At 39.7% G+C, this 6,035-nt stretch overlaps 1 non-coding gene across 1 annotated transcript; it reads right to left on the bottom strand.

Moving 5' to 3' along the window:
• Positions 1-277: 277 nt before the first annotated feature.
• LOC115715378 (small nucleolar RNA R71) lies at positions 278-384 on the bottom strand. The gene has a single exon (XR_004011253.2). It is a non-coding gene; the product is annotated as a small nucleolar RNA R71 (small nucleolar RNA).
• Positions 385-6,035: the final 5,651 nt, after the last annotated feature.

The raw sequence follows: 6,035 nt of genomic DNA, 5'->3' as shown, positions 1-6,035 counted from the left end.
CAAACCTGCCATACTTCAAATGGTGCAGTCTTCAGTTCAGTTTGGTGGCCTCCCTTCTGAAGATCCTAATCTGCATCTCTCGAACTTCATGGAACTTTGTGAGACTTTTAAAGTCAATGGAGTTAGTGACGATGCCATTCGTTTGAGACTGTTTCCATTCTCACTTAGAGAAAGAGCAAAGAGCTGGTTAATCTCCTTGCCACCAAATTCCATAGCAACATGGACAGACTTAGCAACTAAATTTTTGTCTAAGTTCTTTCCCCCAGCAAAGTCTGCTAAGCTGCGAGGAGAGATCAACAATTTCTGTCAACAAGAGAATGAGTCTCTCTATGAGTCTTGGGAGAGATTCAAGGACTTAATCAGAAAGTGTCCTCATCATGGTATTGAGAAGTGGATGCTGGTTCATAATTTCTATAACGGGTTGGTTGGTAACACTAGAACCCTGATAGATGCAGCAGTTGGTGGAGCCTTTATGAGAAAGAGTGCTAATGAGGCTTATGATCTATTGGAGGAGATGGCTCTAAACAATCAGCAGTGGCCAACTGAAAGGAGTCAAACTAAGAAGGTAGCTGGTGTGCTAGAGGTGGATGCCATTACAAAGCTGACAGCTAAGGTTGAGGCCCTAACAAAGCTGATCGCAGTGCAAGCCAAACAAGCTCAAGTGGTTTGTGAGATATGTGGACGTCCCCATCACTTTTCTGAGTGTCAAGCAGATGTGGATGATTTGCCAATGGATCAAGCAAAAGCCATTGGAAACTATTCCCAAAACAATAATTATGGGCACAACCAACAGGGGTTCTACCAGCAGAGAAACTAGCCCCAACAAAACCAACAACAGCTGCGACAACAAAGTTCTAGTGGAGGCTCCACTATACAAGCTGATTTATTGCTCCAATTCATGATGGAAACTAGAGCCTCTATTAAAACTCTAGAAACTCAAATGGAACAATTGGCTACTCAAGTGGAAAAACAAGCTCAAGGAAATTCGCCTAGCACTAATGATGCAAAAGGAAAAGAGCAATGTAAATCAATTTCCTTAAGGAGTGGAAAGAAATATGATGGGCCTGAGATGATACAACCAGTGGATGAAGAGATTAAAGTTCAAACAACACCAACTCAAGCATCGTCAGATAAGAAGATTACTGATAGTCCAGCACCACCACAGTAGTCTCCACAAATCAGTATTGATCATCATGTGAAAATACCCTATCCTCAGAGACTCCGAAAGACCAATCTAGACAAGCACTTCACAAAATTTCTAGAGGTCTTTAAAAGACTACACATCAACATTCCTTTTGCTGAAGCCTTGGAACAAATGCCCCGTTATGTGCAGTTCATGAAGGAGATATTGTCTAAGAAGAGAAAATTGGAGGATTATGAAACAGTGGCATTAACTGAGGAGTGTAGCGCCATTTTGCAAAAGAAACTACCGCCCAAGCTTAAAGATCCGGGTAGTTTCAATATTCCATGCTCTATAGGGGGTTCGGCGGAAACTAAAGCTCTATGTGACCTGGGAGCAAGCATTAATCTAATGCCCTTCTCTGTCTTCAAAAGGCTAGGATTGGGAAAAGCAAAGCCCACAACAGTGACTTTACAACTAGCGGATCATTCTTTGACTCATCCTCGTGGGATAATTGAAGATGTACTGGTGAAGGTTGGTAAGTTTACCTTCCCTGCTGATTTCCTAATTCTTGATATGGAGGAAGATTCAACTATTCCCATTATTTTGGGAAGACCATTCTTAGGCACAGGCCGAGCATTAATAGATGTTCAAAAGGGAGAGTTAAAGTTGAGAGTGCAAGATGAAGAGGTCAATTTTAATGTTTTTGCCCCAACCGACATTCCTACCTGTTGCAAGATTGAGATGGTGAAGGGTTCTTTTGTTAAAGCTGATAAGAAGAAAGCAAAGCCTAAAGAGCGACTTCGAACGATTCGGCGTCATTGGAAAAGATTGATGTGTGGTAGTTCTGAAGGTGAGCTTACTCTTGTGCGAAACTCTGAAATCAACACGATTGGTGGTAAATTTTCTTCATTTAGTATGAGGGCTCTTTTGGATGAAAAGGGTCCGCCCAACCCCTTCTGATGGGGGTTCAGGTAAGTCCTTCTCACCTTGAGTATAATAGCACATTGGGGACAATGTCATATTTAGTTTGGGGGGAGAGACTTAAAATTTTTAAATTGTGCACTTTAATTTCTGCATTTTAATTATCTGTTTTAGTTTTTTTGTTTTAGTTAAGGAATGGCAATAAGCTTGACGATAGTTGTATACTGCTGATTAGTGTGATGTGATCTGAAATTGTAAAATAACTGTGTGCTTGATTCTGCTAACTCTTTGGATTAGTTTGGATGCTTAGAAATTCTAGTTTATGCAATTTGATGATCTGTGAAATATGTTATAATTGTTTTACTATGGTTTGTGGTAAGATTGACTGGATAGCTTAGAACTTTCATGTGTTATTCTTTTGAGGTGAAATCCTTGACAACATTCAGTAGGAATATGATTTAGGCATTTGTTGGATAGTTTGAGCCTTTCAAGCCTACCATGAAATGATTATCCTTAGTTAACCCTTTTGAGCCTAAACTTGTTTTGTTCTTCACCTGTTGAACCGAAATATGTATCCACTCTGTTAATTTTGTCCTCACTATTTATCAATGATATAATAAGCTATATAATTAGTTTGGGGAAGCAAAATGCATGGTGTGAGAAAAGATAGAAAAAAACGTGCAAGATTGAGAAAAAAATAGATAAGTTGTAAGATCAATATCACTGAAAAAAAAACAAAGAAACATTGAAAAAAAAGAAAAAAACATGATTCAAGAAAAATAATAAAATTTAGTGATGTTGGGAAAAGAAAAAAATTCTCAATCTTGGTTAGTTGTGGGAACACTTTGGGAAATTTGAAATTAGAGGAAGCTTGTGGGTTATTTTTGTGCTTATGATATCTTTAGCCAAAATTGTTTTTTTTCCTTTTCCAAATATCTAAGCCATACTTTATAAACCTCAAAAAGCCCTATTGATTCTGAAAGGATGTTGTCAACATTAGTGGAGAGAGGTAAGCATGCAAGCATATGAGTTATCGGGTAGTGGAATGACTGGAAAGAGTAAAACCCTTATAACATTGTTTCGATTGTGAAGTCATCTTGTGTTTGTGCAGTATGTGAAAAACTGAGCATCTAAATTAATTATTAGAGTTGGTTGAATTGAAATTCTAGTTTGAGCAGTGGAAGAAAACAGAACATGAGGCAGTAGTATTGTGATTATTTGATAGCGTAGTTAGTGGATTAGTAGTTAGTAGTATTTATCTTACTCGAGGGCGAGTAAGAATCTAGTTTGGGGGAATTTGTTAGGCTAAAATTAGTCTAAGTTTCGGGACGTATTTTCGGTTAGTTTTCACTCGTTGTTTCTAGTTTTAGGACTATTTTACGCTTGATTCTTTTGTTTCAGGTCCCCGGGTGTTTAAAGAAAGTATTTACAAGAATTGAGGACAAGTGGTGAAAGAATTGAGAAGAAAAACCAAAAAAATATGTTGCTGCCAAATCCCGTCGCGACGGGACAATATCCCCGTCGCGACGGGGATTGGCAGAGAGAAGTTCGAGACAAAGTTGCTTAACCCCGTCGCGACAGGGGCATTGCCAGTCGCAACTGGGACCCCAGTGACGGGATTTTTGGGCAGTTTCATAATTTCACGAATTTTTAAGTTGAGACTTGGTTTAAATAGTGAGAGTTCGTGAAAATTAGGGATTATTCAGAATTGGAACCCTAGAAACAAAGGAGGAGGCTAGAAGAGCGGCTTGGGGTGACCCGAATCAATTGCTTCAACTAGTTCTTTCTCTTCTCTTTAATTTTTCTATGTTATTTTCTGTTTCAATGTTAATTATGGATTTGATTATGGATGTTTTGAACTAAACTCCTATTTAGGGAGAATGATAAATGTTGTTTAAGTTTTTCCTACTTAATGATTAATTGCCATTCCTCCATCTTGATTGTGAATACTATTCATATTTCTGTTTAATTTCCATGTGCAAGATTGATCACCTTTTACATGTTTTATGATCTCAATTCGAAATCTGAAAAGTGAGAATTGAGAATGCTAAAATTGGATAGTCTAGGTTTTGATGTGAAACGAAAGTATTTACATAGCCTTTGTGACAATTAGATTATTGCTTAATGCTGATTTCATGTTAGTTTAATTAAGAGATTAATTAAAGAACATGTGATTTAGAACCTAAAAGATCTGAAAAGAGTTAGGTTAATTTATAATCTGTCATTCACTTCAAGAGAAGGATAGCAATTAGACATTAACATTGGTAACTTATCAACAGGATTCGTCTCCCTATTTTCTTATCTTGATTAATCTTCCTTATTTATTTTTAATTTTCTGAATTATCTTATTTAATTCATAAAAAGTATTATTTTACCAGATACAATCATAAGTATAATTTAGTAGTAATTAGTCCAATTCCCTGTGGTTCGACCTCACCTGTGTGAGTTTACTTCTTGATTGTGTATACTTGCGTAGTGATTATAAATTTAGCAACAACTCCAGGGAGTGGCGGGGCTCCTACCCCTCCTGCATCAGGATTTAGCAGGGGAAGTAGTGGTTCGGCCATGGACCAGAAGAAGAGAACATCCACTACATCCGGTGGCTCGGGGCAGAATAAGAGGTTCCGCGGGAACCAAAGTAGAGGGAGCCGTCAGGGTGGTACTGAGACCCGGTTTTCGTACCCAGAGTGCCCCAGTTGCAAAAGGCACCATCTGGGAGAGTGCAGAGGTCAGGGATGCTTTCAGTGTGGCATGCCCGGACACTACAAGAGGGATTGTCCCCAGCTCCGACCAGAGGCACCTAGGGCTCCGCCGAGACCTACTCCTGCTAGGGTGTGCGCCATCACTCAGGCTGATGCAGAAGCCAGCCCGTCAGTTGTAACAGGTCAGCTTTCGGCTAATAGTTCTTTTTACTCAGTGCTGTTTGATTTTGGGGCCACACATTCTTATGTGGCAGCCAGAATCTTTAGCAAGTTGGGTAGACCGTTCGATAGTTATGAATCAGGGTTCGGAACCCTGTTACCTGGCGGAGAGTTAGTTATCTCAAAAAGGTGGATTAGGTCTATGCCGATCAGAATAGATGGTAGAGAATTAAGTGCTAACTTGATAGAGATGAGCCTAGTTGAGTTCGATATTATTTTAGGAATGGATTTCCTATCTCAATACTCGGCTAGTATTGATTGCAAAAGGAAGATGGTGATCTTCCAACCGGAAAGTGAAGAACCATTTGTGTTTGTTGGTTCGGTTCGGGGATCTCGGATCCCGGTGATTTCGGCCATGTCAGCTAGGGAGTTATTGCATGGCAGATGTTTAGGGTTTCTGGCCGTGGTGATGGACACCACTCGGCCAGATACCATTTGGCTGGAAGATATCAGAGTGGTTCGGGAATTTCTAGATGTTTTTCCCGAAGAACTTCTAGGGTTACCACCTCAGCGGGAGATTGATTTCGTTATAGATTTGGCACCAGGGGTGGAACCGGTTTCCAAGGCCCCGTATAGGATGGCTCCAGCTGAACTTAAGGAATTAAAGATTCAGCTTCAGGCGTTGCTTGACATAGGGTTTATTCGGCCTAGTGTGTCACCCTGGGGAACTCCAGTTTTATTCGTTAAGAAGAAAGATGGAACTATGAGGATGTGTATTGATTACAAAGAATTAAACAAGCTAACAGTGAAGAATAAATTTCCACTACCTATAATTGATGATCTGTTTGATCAACTTCAGGGGAAGACGGTCTTTTCCATGATTGATCTCCGATCAGGTTATCATCAGTTGAAAATCCGAGAGGAGGACATTTCGAAGACGGCTTTTCGTACTAGGTATGGACATTACGAATTCTTGGCTATGTCGTTTGGACTAACCAATGCTCCTGCAACATTCATGGATTTGATGAATAGAGTATTCAAGGATTTCCTCGATATCTGTGTGATTGTGTTTATCGACGACATCCTTGTGTACTCTCAATCAGAAGAGGAGCATGAGTTACATCTTCAGA

Source organism: Cannabis sativa, chromosome 4, assembly GCF_029168945.1.
Source record: "Cannabis sativa cultivar Pink pepper isolate KNU-18-1 chromosome 4, ASM2916894v1, whole genome shotgun sequence".
In the NCBI taxonomy this organism is placed as follows: domain Eukaryota; kingdom Viridiplantae; phylum Streptophyta; class Magnoliopsida; order Rosales; family Cannabaceae; genus Cannabis; species Cannabis sativa.
The sequence above is the reverse complement of the archived record's forward strand: the minus strand, read 5'-3'. Positions and strand labels throughout refer to the sequence as shown.